A 14,606-nucleotide genomic window follows, 5' to 3' on the forward strand; every position below is an offset into this window, starting at 1 on the left:
TTAGGGAATGACCCTCTGCATATATGGCAATAGACCCATTAGGCTATCGCGTCATTTGTTTAAGGCGGAGCTTATGTTTGCCCTCCGATTATTTTCGCTTACGTATAGGCTGTTGGTCCACGTGAGTTCTTAGGGCTTGCTAGCTTTCTAAAACATCCTTAGCGTAACAGGAATCGTCGGAGGCACCAATAACCGTTACAAGCACCATACATCCGACAGAATATCCTCCTGCGCAAGAGGACAAAAATTATAAACAAAATGCGAAAAATGTAAAAAAAAACACGTAACCAGCATCAGTATTAAATTACAAAAAAAAGTTGGAAAGGAATTGAAGCTTGTTTGGAACGCCTTCGCGGATGCTTTCTTTATCGTACTGAACCAACTTCGTTCACTAGCCCATGCTCTGGGGCACAGTCGTTTTGCACCGTATGCGACTAGTCCAATCCTGCCCCTCCTTCGTTGCGCATGGAACCTGATTGTTGAGACAGACACCACGAACCTATCTTTACTGATCTGCACCCATTGCAGGTTCGCCGGTTACTTGAAAAGTTCTCTTTCGTCCAATTGCTACAGTTTTGCTCTAGTCTGAAAGCTTTCTCTGTAGAATAGTAGAGAGTGCTTGTTGACCGTATGTAAAGCGCGCTCAGCAGGGCCGCAACCAATACCTTGGCAGACCTTGATCAACAGCCTCCGGATCGTCATCATCAGCCTAGCTACGTCCACTACTAAGCAGAGGCTTCCTGATATAGGCCTACTAAATTTAGGGGGCGTTCGCCTAGAAGCAGAGTTGGCATTCTCGAGAGACCCTATTCTCCACAATCATGTACAAAACTTGACTGTCGCTCCACTACGGCTCGTAGATATGAACGCGACCTATGATGATGCCAGAGGCAGGCGTGGAGTGAAGCGATTCTGAACAAACTCTGCGAACGCGTCATTATATATAGTGGCCGTTACGTGCAATAAACATGGTCGTCAGCCCCGAGACACTGCAATAACCGCATGCTTCGCAGGTAGCTTACACCGTATGATTAAGCAGTAGAAACAGCGTGGAAATTTTTCCAAATGTGTGAACTGTTCTCTGTTTCGCACGTTTTCTTGCTCAAGTAGGTAAACTGCCATCTGCAGCTTACGACGAAGGCATCGCAAGTAATTTCACTATGCAGGAGTTGTTTATATAAGTAGATGGTGACGAATGGCAGAAAGCGCCAAGTCCGAAAGCCATTGCACTCTGTGGGACCGTACTGAAGTCGTGAAATGAGAGGATATGAGCTTGAATACTTGCCCTCTTCTTATCACTGGAATCGTGTATTTACCAGTGCATGAAATGTAAAAATAAATGAGTAGAGACGTGTGGTTTACGGGCCAAAAGCCAGCGTTTGGCACACAACATGAGCACTCGTGGCTTACATTTCATTGCACATCTTTCTGCCACAGCCACCAGAGTCATCTTCACTGGAATTTTAAAATAAGCGACAGCAAACGAAGCAGTACTCGTTGCTCCAAATGAAATTATACGGCGCCAGTTCTTCGGGACCGCGTTTCTGAGCACGGTTTCTACGTGTCCTTTCACTATATTGCCGCGAATCTTCGTAGTGTTTGTTTGTTCATTCTTCAAAGCTGCCCGCACGCCGCTTTATACCTTCGTTTGGGATGCAAGATGCGCCTAGATTTATCTCGATTGATCGGATCCAGGCGCAGCCGATTCTACTTTGTTCCAGAGTGTTCAAATAACTTGCCAAGGTTTATCTAGAAAGTTGGCTATCAGCTTTAAAAAGAGCATGGCCGAGAGCGGCGGGAATTCAGTTCGACGACCGCGGAGCTCGCTTGTTGCTACGCCGCCACTGACTCATTCTGTTTACTGCGGGCGCAAGTCAGCCCAAATAAAGAGTTTTGTTTAGAAGCCATTTTTGCATCCACGTTTGCTTGCCAGCTGGCACTTATTGTTACTGTTCTCAGCACCGACGGTGCACCGCATAAGTTTTTTGGGTCTCGTGAGTTGGAAGACAGATGATGTCGGGTCAGCGTCTCAGTTCAGTGTGGATAATGAGCTTGGTAGATGAAATGCCGCGGCGTATTTCCGTGCTTACTGTAACGATACCCTGCAACAAGTTTATGTCAGGTTGAAAGGTAAATGTATAAATTGATAGCAAAATAGAGAGGAACTATACTAAAATTAATTTTAGCCACCGAGGGTGAGCCTTTTTTTACCAGCACGCACTGCCGCCTTATATATCGCGCTCATAGCGAAGGCACAGATGATGGTCGTCTGGCAAGGACAGCCAGTGGTCGCATGAGGCCCTTGCGGGATGGCGGATCGGCAGTTGGGGGGCGCTAGTACCTTCCCAGACGACGTGGTAGAGAGTCAGGGGCCGATGCGAAAGCTGTCTGTAGACGGGTGCCGGTGGGGCGATGCATATGTCGGTTTTGAGTCAAGGGGAGAGAGTCTTCCTGTCTGCTCACGTTTTCATCAGGAAACCTGCGCCTGTCTGTACCTGCCGATATAGGACAGCTTCCGCTCTAGATAATGTAATGTGGAGGGAGGTATATGCGGTGGTCCTCAGGGCCTAGCCCCACATTCTAGCTCGAACCCCTAAACGTGGCCGATGAAACCTGGTTCCCTTGCTCACAGGCGAGCGCCTGTGCACGGTCATTCAGAAAGTCAGCCGAGGCCCCTGAATCCAAGTTGGTGGAGTAGCGGTAGGCGGTAGAGGCAAGTGTGCTACTCGTTACTCGGGCTACGGTGTGGCTGAGCCTCCCTTCTCTATAAGCGTCGACAAGCTTCCTCACTAGACCCTACTATCGATACACGCTACTGCCAGAGAGGATACTCAGGTCGCGACATCAGCCCACATCATTCTCTCGTAGATCAGAGGCACAAGTGACACGCTAGCCTGTCTTTTTGAGAAGCAGGGATTAGAGACGTGTCATCAACCATTGTCAACTTACGGACACTTCATGCTTGCGCCGAAAAATTGCGCACTTTATAAACGAGCACCGGGCATTGTCTACAACATCCGTTGTGCTCACTGCTCCGCCAGCTACATCGGCAAAACGAAGAATTGTTCAGAAATATTTTTCCAGTACAGGAACAGTGTCTAAAACGGTGTTTCACATCTTGGTGTGCGTGTGGAGAATTCGGAGGACTTGGAGCATCCTAAAGGTTTAGAGAACACCTGGGCCACTGGCACAGTCCCAACCCATTCAAGGGCGAGCTTTTAGAATTCTTGCACATACCAAATAGACATGGAAAACATAAACAGGTTTAAAAACTTCCTTCCTTCCACAGACGTACAGCCCTCGTTAAAAGTGCACAGCTCACGGGGTTTGCTTCTAAGCTGTTTAGCGGGCCCTTGCATGTCTAGCTGTACAAATCTTGAGGAGGTTCAGGACATATGAAGCCGTTCCTCTTGCGAGAGGTTACGGTCGCTGAGGATGCATAAATAGGCAGGGTGCAGGCTTCGTAAGCAAACCCCTCGGGCTGTATACTTTTGACTAGGGTGTACAGGGCCTTCGCGACGCCGCGAAATCCTCTACACTCTGCCCCCTACCCTTCCTGCTAAACACGCAATGTTAGCGTCCCTATTCAGGTGACACACATGGGGACGACCGCTTTCCGGGAACGGCAGCAGTGGACGAAAAGAAGGTTAAAAAGTGTCTTTCTTGCCGCATCTAGTAAACCGAAAAGAAGGTGGCGAGTTCACCTAACACATCAGTTTTCCTCTCGTGACACTTGTGCACCAATGTCACGTTCTTATTTCTCTTAGTCGCTTCTGGACTGAGCATTCACGCAAATGTGCACGTTCCGAACTCTGTCAGGTTTGTGTGTGTATAGTAGGCATTCTGTACAGAATAGACGACACAAGTAAGCGTGGATGCATTAGGCGAACTGATCGTAGCGTAATGTCCGGGACAAAACTAACACAATGAGTGCACCGTCAAGTGGTGCCGGTATGCCGTACGGCAAGGTTCAGAACAAGGAGGGGGCTAAGTCACTCTTGCCCCTAAAAACGTATGTGTACAAGACAGTGTGAAAGCGCTTTACGCATTTATCGTGCCTCCCGGCATTCTGCATATTACAGCGTATATTGTTGCGCCTGTCTTTGGCACACCGTGAGTCACGGAGCTTGAGTCACGAACTTCAAGAAAAACAAGGATAGACGAGTGACGAAACAAAACACTCAATTTCCGGGTCACCATTTATTTCAAGTTCACTGTCCGCGTTCTCTTGCCCTTGCGCCATGGCTGCTACTTCCTGAAAACCAACTTTCCCAACCTATAATTCTTGCTGTTTCGACCAAACGCTCACCCCGGACATGCACTATCATCGATTCGATCGAGAGGCGCTAGCTGCATTTCCCGTTTCGAAGCTCCGCAGAGGTGGTGTAAAGCATCCACGCGTAACCTTCTGGGTATAGCAATTACTTTTTTGACTCAAGAGTGAACAATGCGTTTTCTGTAGTATCAGCCTGTTCATAAAACTTCTAATACCTCGAAGTATTGCATCTGGGTTCGATGGACTGGTGGCACCTGTGTTTGCTGTTTTTACAGAAAGTATCTCTTTAAGAGGCGTTCCACGAAGCAAGCGCCAACGGTTCGTTGTTTCCCAAAGCGATCACGAGACCAACACCGTTCCCCTCTTCCCCAGGTCACGTGACCGCCTCTTGCCACCACCACGACAAGCAGCCTCTCGGCACCCGTTTGCGTGCCGCACCAACAGCGTGCAGCCGACGCCAAAAGCCGCTTTGCACCACATTCACGGTGCATGGAATAGCAAGTTTTGCAGTCCAGATCCGCGGCTGCTCGGAAACGTGCTCGTAACCGGGAGGGAATGCGCGCTGGTAGAATTATAGGTAAAAAGCTACAAGCTTAACCGTCGCATAGTTTAACCTTTCCTCTTCTTTTATCTCTTCTAGCGAGAGCATCAAAAAACACCACTTTTGAAAGAGCACATCCTGTTTTCATGTACCCACCATCTGCGTTCGTTTGGCTTGGTTTGGTTCTAGTGTTATGGGGTTTAACGTCCCCAAACGACTCAGGTTATGAAGGACGCCGCAGCGGAGGGCTCGAAAATCTAACCCCTGGGGTTCTTTAACGTGTCCTGACATCGCACAGTACACGGGCCTCTATAAATTCGCCTCCACCGAAATGCAACCGGTGCGGCCGCGATCGAAGTCGCGTCTTTCGGATCAGCAGCCGAGCACCGTAACCACTCAGCCACCGCGGCGGCTGCTTCTTTTGGCTCCACACACACTGAATGCATGATGACTAGCCAAGGCTTTCGCCGCTGTAGGCGTTAGCGGAGTTCAAAGAAATGTCAGGCAGGTTTTGCATTACCTGGAGATTCAAGGGAAGTATATTTTCCGTGCGTGCGTGCGTGTGCGTGTGTGTGTGTGTGTGTGTGTGTGCGTGTGTGTGTGTGTGTGTGTGTGTGTGCGCGTGTGTGTGTGTGTGTGTGTGCGTTCGTGTGCGTGTGCGTGCGTGCGTGTGTGTGTGTGAGAGAGAGAGAGAGAGAGAGAGAGGAAGACCGAAGCAGATACCTCTATAGTTGGAAGACTGGGACTACGCTATATAATTGTGCATTCAGATGTGAGATTGTCGTCCTGTTACTGTGGACAGCCTTGAGAGGCTTCATTCGGTGGATGTCGTTATTGTATTTGCATCGCAGCGATGATATTTAAAATGCAGTGAAGATTGCTTTACCTGCTTTGTATCGCCTGCATGCTTTTCGAAAGCGCATGTATTGTAGCACCATATAGCCAGATTTTGTCGAGCCACAACGCCGAGAATAATGGCGTTTTTGAAATTCTATAAAACGATATGGCTGTTACTGACGACCGCCTACATATCTCTATTGGTGATAGTTCAGTTGTGATAGTTCAGAAGTTAATTATCAGAAATTAGTTAATCAGCTTACTACTTAAGACAATTCACCGGTTTTGTGATGTTCGCCAGTACTGGTAATACTATGCATGTATGTATATACAAGGCCACAAAATTTGCATACAATATTGTACATGCAAGGTTGCGTTCTCCAGTTATTGCCGCCGACATGTTTGAACGTTCGCCAGTGTTAAGTGGGAAGACATATAGTATATGGAAAAATACCCGACAGTATCACTTCTCTTTCGTATTCTAAAATTTCTTAGAGAGCGATACGTACGTTGCATTCCTGAATCAAAGTTGCTTCTCATTTTTTTTTAAATGTAGGCACTACTTGCGATATTCAATGCAGAACATAAAAAAAAAGAACGGCGCACAACACAACTACTTTCGTTTTCGTTGTGCATTTTTCTGTAGCTTATTTTATTGTGGTTTATATCCCAAGTAGCCAATGCATTTCACAAATCTTTAATGAACTGTCTGCAGTGTTCACCTTAAAGCAGCCTCGCCGTCTTACACTGAATGATTACAATCGTTTGTTTTTCATCAATGATGTTGTTCAAGAAGTTAAAGTGAACTTGATATGATTTACTGTAACATTAGCGATTCCTTGCAGGAAGATTGTGGCTCATTACTGTGAAAACGTGACATGATTAATGGCACTTCGTCTACAAAACCAATGTCGTAGGTTACAAGACTTATTACTAGGGGATCGCCATTGTAGAGGCCCCAAGTATGTATACGCCCACAGTTGGAAAACATTAAAACTGTTATGGGCAGCATTTGTGTATTCGCGGTGTCATTAGGATTCCTGCAGAAATTCTTCTAACTTCTGACTTCAAAGTACTCTAGTAGTTGCTGTCTGCAAACGTGGAGGATAAACAGAAAAACGTTGGAAAGGCAAAAATTGTATTATGCACCTGAAATAAAAAAAAAACTAGGCGGCATACTTTTCGAACAGCAAATATATGGCGGCCTGATTTCCAGGTGCTCTAAAAACCTGTTAGCGACTGGATTCCGCATCTAGGCTAAATATTTCTATTTCCACCAAACTATAGAGCATTCTGTCTGCTCTCGTTGCAGGTAATAAAATTTCTTCATCGTTCTGCAAACTTATTTCTCGAAAAATAAGAACAAAAATTTCAGTGGTATTTCTTACGCCCCAAACCTCTTTGCGCTACCCATACCTGGAGGATAGCTAAGCAGCGCTAATGGATAGGGGCAAGGGAAACAAAAATTGCACAGATATATAGTCCGTTCCGAAATCGCCGCTACATATAGGCTACACATAAAACGAAACTATCAGCTACAAGACAATTATCTCTCCAGTTTATTCGTAGCTGAGTTCGCGGGCATTGAATGCGGCAGAATGTATCTAACCATTCTTTTCACTCTTCGAAAATTGTTTGCCACCTGTCGCTAAAAACTAATTCCTTGTAATCTATTTAGAACTCACTGATTTAGTTAGAAGTCTTTAAACACTGTACATCACTGTTTAATTTCTTACAGGCGGGCGGAAAAGTTTACAGAGGCGTTAGAATAGTTGGAAATCGTTTTGTCCAAGAACTAGGTTTTGTCGAATAAGTTCTACGACAATCGAGACATAACGTTTATTTTCCTGATGGTCCACATTGCTGCAGAAAGCAAGAACAAACGAGTAATATTTCCAATTGGAAAATATATCAGGAATTAAACAAAAATATTTCCAGTTTGCAATTACATTTCCTCAGTTATCTGAAAGCACATGTAACAAGCTCCATTTTTACACAATACATATACTGTGTACACCAATTCATAAAAAAGAAATCGCTTTAAAGTGGCACTCGCCCACAGTAACTGCGAACTTTGATTACCAAGGATGTGTGTATAGCACCTGAAAGCTTTAATGGACACTGTGTTGCACTGTTCAATCATATGGAATTTAAGACACTGAAAATCTTTTCATTTCTAAAGGCCTTATTTGATGATTATACATAGGCAATTTTCATGAAATCAGTCCTAGTCCTAAAAGGATTGGCACGTGTGGAACTACGTTTCTTGCTCTGTTTGCAGGCTTACTAGAAAATGTTGTGAGATGCTTCGTGTAATTACATCCTAGGAGCGCTGCTACACGAATGTTTGACAAATAAGTAGATAGAGGTGCCTCTGTGTGGGAGTTTTCTGGGGCCATAAATGGAGACAGAGCATGGGAACATGAAGTTTTCACAATATATCCTGCCCCGGTGCTAACAAAGGGGGCCCGATTGTCTTGTTGCTTTTTAGTATAACACACACACACACATGCATATATCTGTGCATATTTCTAAGTAAGGCGCGAGACGACGTAGTTCAAATCACTGATGCGCTCAAGCACAACAAAAGGGCCGGTGTAGTGGGACAGAAGCTTCTGACACAAGCCACGCTTTCGTAGTGGCGTCCACAACCACACTCGATCGCCAGGGTCATAGGAGATGGGCTGGTGACGGGTGTCGTAGCGGTGTTTAGAGCGCTGCTGTGAGTCCAAAATGCGGAGGCGGGCAATTCGACGCGCTTCTTCAGCTCGGCAGAGTGTGGCGGCGATGGAAGGCTCGTTGTGGATAGGAAAAGGAAGGATGGTGTCGATGCAGCGGCGGGGAACGCGAGCGTACACAAGGTAAAATGGGCTGTAACCAGTTGTTTCATGTTGGGAAGTGTTGTACGCATACGTAATAAAAGGGAGGATGTCATCCCAGTTCTTATGGTCAGAATCGACGTACATTGCCAGCATAGTGGTGAGGGTGTGGTTTGTGCGTTCGACGAGGCCGTTCGTTTGTGGGTGATACGCTGTCGAGTGACGAAAATTGCATTCGCAGCTACGAAACAGTTATTCCACAACATCCGCGGTAAACTGGCGCCCACGATCACTGATGAGAACGCGAGGAGGTCCATGGCGGAGAATGAGAGAGCGCAGGAGGAAAATAGACACATCAGAAGCAGTGGCGGACGGTATGGCGGCTGTTTCACAGTATCGTGTTAGGTGGTCAACACACACGATAACCCAGCGGTTGCCATTCGCAGACCGTGGAAAAGGGCCTAACAGGTCTATGCCTACTTGCTCAAATGGTGTGGTCGGAGGTGTGATAGGGTGCAGCTGGCCTGGCGAACACGACGTAAGAAGCTTAAAACGCTGGCACTGGACACAGCTGGCTACGTATCGTTGAATCGTTTGGCGCATTTTGGGCCAGTAAAACCGTTCTTGTGTGCGGTGAAGGGTACGAGCAACTCCCAACTGGCCAGACATGGCATCGTCGTGCATCAGTTGAAGGACAGGGATGCGAAGGCTTTCCGGCACGACGAGAAGAAACCGTGCACCGCCGGGTGTGAAATTCTTCTTGTAAAGTAAACCGGCGCGAATACAGAAACGGGCAGCAGTGGAATGACTGGCGCAGTCGAAGAGGGCCGTTAGCGTCGTGTCCTTGCGCTGTTCAGTCTTGAATTGGTTAGGATCAGGAAACGTTGGTGATACAGAAGCGAAGTAGTCGTCGAAGTTGTCGCCGTCGCAACCAGTCGTCGGAAGCGGCAAGCGCGAGAGACATTGAATAGGTTGGGGCAACCGAAAAGGAAATAAAAATAATAGGCCCCTGCCTGCACCGTTTACACACAACAGGCTTAACCCAATTGGAAAATAAAAGAGGATGCCCGTAGGCAAGTTGTAATTTGACCACCCGTGGGTGGAAAAATAAAATATTAGGGATAATGCTACATTAGCGACCCACAGCCGAGAGAGCGGGCCCGGGGAGGCTCCCCTGACCTCCCCTGGGAAGTAGCGGAAAGGGAAATGGGACGTGGGAAGGGAATGGGGACAGCGAGATTTTTGCTCTGATCCTTCAATTATCTCGACTCCATTACTGGCCCGCCTGGCCAGGGCAGGGAGAGCATCGAGATTGCCCAATGGTGCGGCCCCACTCACGGGATGCCCGACCACCCACCATACGCAACGGGCTCCGACCGTCGGAGACAGGAAAACCTAACACGGGGTCAGTAGCTACCTGGGGCTCCTCATCGCTCACTAGAAGGCTTTTCCCACCTGCCGGCTACTAGCCGTTGAAGGTTTTTCGCGGTTTTTCGGACACCGGAAGTATGTGTGATTGTCCACGCCAGTGGACGCCCAGTTCGTCAACGGCCTCGCGGCCTCAGAACCGGTCAGACTCCGGGGGGCCCATCTGTGCTTCCTCCAACCATCCATGCACTTATTTCCTCTCCTAGCTTACTCTTCTCCTACTGAGGAGAGAGTGTTCAAGGCTGGGCGACCGGGCCACTAACCAAGAACGTGGCTTAGGATGAGATGACCCGGGCCTACTCCACCGGTACTCCACACATCTTCGGTTTTCGCCAGACTCTTACGAGGCAGTACTAAGCCCTCATCCCCCGGCATCCCGCAGGCGGTTAAGCCTGCGGCCGGCCGTAAGGCCGCTTCCCCGGGGCGGCGGTCCTCAGAGCCTGGCCACTATGAACCCCCGCGCGGACCTGGTTTCTCCGTAACCAGAAACCGACGCGTCGGTAGCCAGACTTGCACGCCCCCGCGCGCAGAGGAAGGAAGGTAGCATGTATTCGAAAACCTTTTGGCGTTTTGACATGCCTTCCGGGCCGGATTTCGTGGGTCCAACCTGAGTATAAACCCAGGCCTGCCTCCGCTCAGGCATCGGACCTCACGTGCACGACTGGCCCTCACAGTCGTCTGGGAGTCGCTGCCACTCCCATTGGGGGTTTGCATCCCCAGAGGATGGGTCCCGGCCATCCCATCCCCACTGCTGGCATTGCACCGAAACAAAGCCTAGTAGCCGAAACTACACCGGCCCGTATTCGGTGGCGGGGGGGGGGGGCCACGAGCAGGCTGCACAGTCAGATTTCCCCCCCAGCGCGAGAGACAGTCAGCGTCGGCGTGTTGACGGCCACTTTTGTACACGACAGTGAAGTTGAACTCTTGTAGCCGTAAAACCCTGCGGGCAAGTCGGCCGCATGGGTCACGGAGGTTTACGAGCCAACAGAGCGAATGATGATCGGTGACGATGGTAAAAGCATTGCCGTACAGGTAGGAACGAAAGCGCTGCACAGCAAAAACTACCGCGAGACACTCTTGTTCGGTAACTGTCTAGTTCCGTTCCGACTTGCTCAGCGACCGGCTGGCATAAGCTATCACATGCTGTTGTCCGCTGTGGCGCTGGATGAGCACAACGCCAACTCCGACCCCACTAGCGTCGGTGTGAACTTCGGTGGGAGCAGACAGGCAGAAATGGCGCAGGATAGGGCCCGAAGTTAGGAGAAATTTCAGATGGCAGAATGCAGACTCACAGTCAGGGGTCCACTGGAATGGCACGTCTTTTTGCAGAAGGCAGGTGAGAGGGGAGGCGACGTCGGCAAATCGCGGAACAAAACGGCGAAAATACGAGCATAGCCCTAAAAAACTGCGAAGTTCCTTGAATGATTTCGGCGCTGTGAAGTTGGTGACAGCCTCAACTTTCTGGGGATCCGGCCGGACACAACCAAGTGACCGAGGACAATTATTTGGCGTTCGCCAAAGTGACACTTCTTAGAGTTGAGGACCAGGCCCGCTTTTTCAATGCAGTCGAGGACGATAGCGAGGCGGCTGTTATGTTCGTTAAATGTCTTCCCAAAGATCACAACATCGTCCAAATAACACAAACAAATCTGCCACTTCAGACCACGCAAAATAGTGTACATAAATCTCTCAAATGTGGCAGGTGCATTGCAAAGTCCAAAAGGGATAACGTTGAATTCATACAGTCCGTCAGGTGTGACAAACGCCGTTTTTTCTTTGTCGTTCGGGTTCATTGGTATTTGCCAGTAACCTGATCTCAAATCAACCGAGGAGAAGTATGAGGCGGAGTGAAGACAGTCGATGGCATCGTCTATGCGTGGGAGCGGATACACGTCTTTTTTGGTGATGACATTCAGGCGACGATAGTCCACACAGAATCGCCACGTATTATCTTTCTTCTTCACGAGGATAACTGGAGCCGCCCAAGGGCTTGAAGATTCCTGGATAACTCCTCGGTTTAACATGTCCTGAACTTGTTGGTCAATGAGCTCACGTTCGGTCGGCGATACGCGGTAAGGCCTCTGTCGTATTGGAGGTGCGGAGACGGTGTCGATCACATGATGAATGCGAGAACGTGGAATGGGTGCTGGATTTTCTCTAGAGAAATCAAACACAGCGGCATACTTCGAAAGCAGTTCCACCAAAATCCGGCGCTCGGTTGTGGAAAGGGATTTATTAACCATAGCCTGAACTTTGGACTCTTCACAGGGGTGTTCCAGCTCTTCAAAAGCGTGATTACTTAGCGCCGCGATTGAAACAGACAAACCATCCTCGAAATGCGCAAGTTTCATGCCACGAGGTAATACGGCGGGCTCTTCCGAATAGTTCACTGTCCACAGCGCGGTGTGGCCACCCGTTACGGGGACTATGCAACGAGGCACGAGGACACTCTTCTTAGCGCACGTAAGTGCAGTGGGTTCCACCACGGCGTCAAAGGCGTCGCACAAAATTTTAGATGAAACAACCGGCACGAATACGGCGGACGTCGCCGGAACAACTGTGTCCTGCGACACAGAGAACGCTCCGAAATCATGAGAGGAGCTTTCAACTAGAGCCGACATCAGAGTAGCGTTCAATGAAATCCCTCCCGTACGACAATCTAATGTTGCACCACACTGCTGCAAAAAGTCAATCCCAAGTATGACGTCATGCGTAGAACGTGACAGCACAGTAAATTCAGTTCTGAACATTTGTCCACCGATAATAACATTCGCGGAGCAGACACCAAGTGGAACTAATCTTTCACCACCAACACCCCGAAACACCCACAGCCCGATCCCATCCGAACATTACTTTTCGTCTCAAACTATTCTTAAAGGTCAAACTCATTACAGATACAGTCGCACCGGTGTCTACTAATGCCATAGTTCGAATTCCGTCGATAAGCACTTCAAGTTTGTTCTTTAGCATAAACACGGGAAGAGGTATTGATGTCATCGCATCGCCGGCGGCCTCACCTCCATCGGCCGCGCCGTCTAGTTTCCCGGAGGGGGAGAGCGGCGCCGAGGGGATGGTGATCGTCGTTGACGTGAAGGTGGTGGAGTCAGGCTGCGGTCAGAGGCAGGCGAGGAGTTTCGCAACAGTGCCGCACGGTAGTTACCCCAAGAGGATGGTGGCGTTGGGCGCTGAACTTCAACATCGGGGTTAAGAGAAGGGTTCGGCCACGGGCGGCGGTCTTGTTGCATCGGGCCTCGTCGGCGGCAATACCGGGATATGTGTCCGGTCATGCCACAGCGGTAACACACTGGTGCAGGGCGCCAGCGGTCAACGTATGGCGCCTGCCAAGCGGGGTCAAAACGTTGGTTGTACTCGGGTCGAGGCTGCTGTCGCTCGAAGTCACCGCCAGTGTAGGCGCGCCGTCTTCCCACAGACTGGGAGGCGGACCGTAAATCGCAGGGTCTCCGGTCGGCGAAGTTCTGCGCACTGCCAGCTGGAACCCAAGAAGTGGATGGTGTCGCGGGCTCTGCCTGCAATGCGCAACCGTCCTGCTGGGCGTCATCACGGTGCACAGGTTCTTGATGCCGGAGGAGTTCCTCGCGCACAATTTGTCGAATCATGTCAGCCATCGGCACTGGAGCAGCGAAGTCAACGCTGGCGACGGAGGTGACATTGGCCAGGCGTCCAAATTTCGGAACAATACGACGAAGCTTTAGGGCCTCGAACGTTCTGCAGTGCTTGATGACGTCGGCAGTAGACTTCAAGCTGTGTTTACTAATAAGGAAGTTGTAAACATCTTCTGCGATCCCTTTAAGTAAGTGCCCAACCTTATCTTCTTCAGACATCCGTGAATTCACTACCCGGCACAGTTTTATGATGTCTTCGATGTACATGGTGCAAGTCTCACTAGGTAATTGGGCCCGTTGAAGCAGCGTTTGTTCAGCTCGTTTCTTTTTGGCAGATCCATCACCGAAACACTTCTTGATCTCTTCTTTAAAACGGTCCCACGTGGTGAGGGAGTCTTCATGGTTGTCAAACCAAATCAGGGCTGTCGCTTCCAAAAAGAATACGACGTTGGCTAGCTTCACTGTAGCATCCCATCGGTTGTACCGGCTTACCCGCTCGTAATTAGTGAGCCACTCGTCGACGTCTTCATCGAACCTTCCAGCAAAGGTGCGCGGTTCGCGGTGATGCTGCGAGTGGCCCGTCGCGGGTGCTGCTTGCTCGGCGTCGCCGTCCCGAGGCATATCCAATGGAAGGGGTGGTAATCCAACAACTCTGCGGCTGCGTCGAGGAACAGAGGGACCCGTGTTGGTGCCCCGCAACGTCCACCACAACTGTTATGTATTGAGTTGGCACTGAGCACATCTGGGACGTCTTTTCGAGAGGTTTGATGACGGGGCGGAGAGCTCGAACCAGCCAGGCCGACCAGCTTCGTTTTCCTCTAATCTCCGATCTCCTCCGCTTCGTCGTCGACACAAAGCACGTTACAATATTAATAAGGGCTATACGAGATTGACAGCCCTATAAGGACTTGATTTTGAGAATGCAACTTTTAATACAGAATAAAAACTAACGCTTACAAGCTTAATCTGCGATTCAATCTACCACGTACAGGAATGCCGTCACAGACCGAACCAGACAAAACAAAAACAACGTTTTAATTTATTTTATACTAGTAAATTCCAACAGATTAGAGAGGAAGCAG

At 49.2% G+C, this 14,606-nt stretch overlaps 1 protein-coding gene across 1 annotated transcript in view; it reads right to left on the reverse strand.

The window, feature by feature from the left end:
• Positions 1 to 14,606, reverse strand: part of LOC149347045 (uncharacterized) — a 116,240-nt gene that overhangs the window by 47,957 nt on the left and 53,677 nt on the right. The gene's annotated exons all lie outside the window — the stretch shown is intronic.

This window comes from Amblyomma mixtum, chromosome 4, assembly GCF_055824585.1.
Source record: "Amblyomma mixtum isolate Tamu chromosome 4, ASM5582458v1, whole genome shotgun sequence".
NCBI lineage: Eukaryota > Metazoa > Arthropoda > Arachnida > Ixodida > Ixodidae > Amblyomma > Amblyomma mixtum.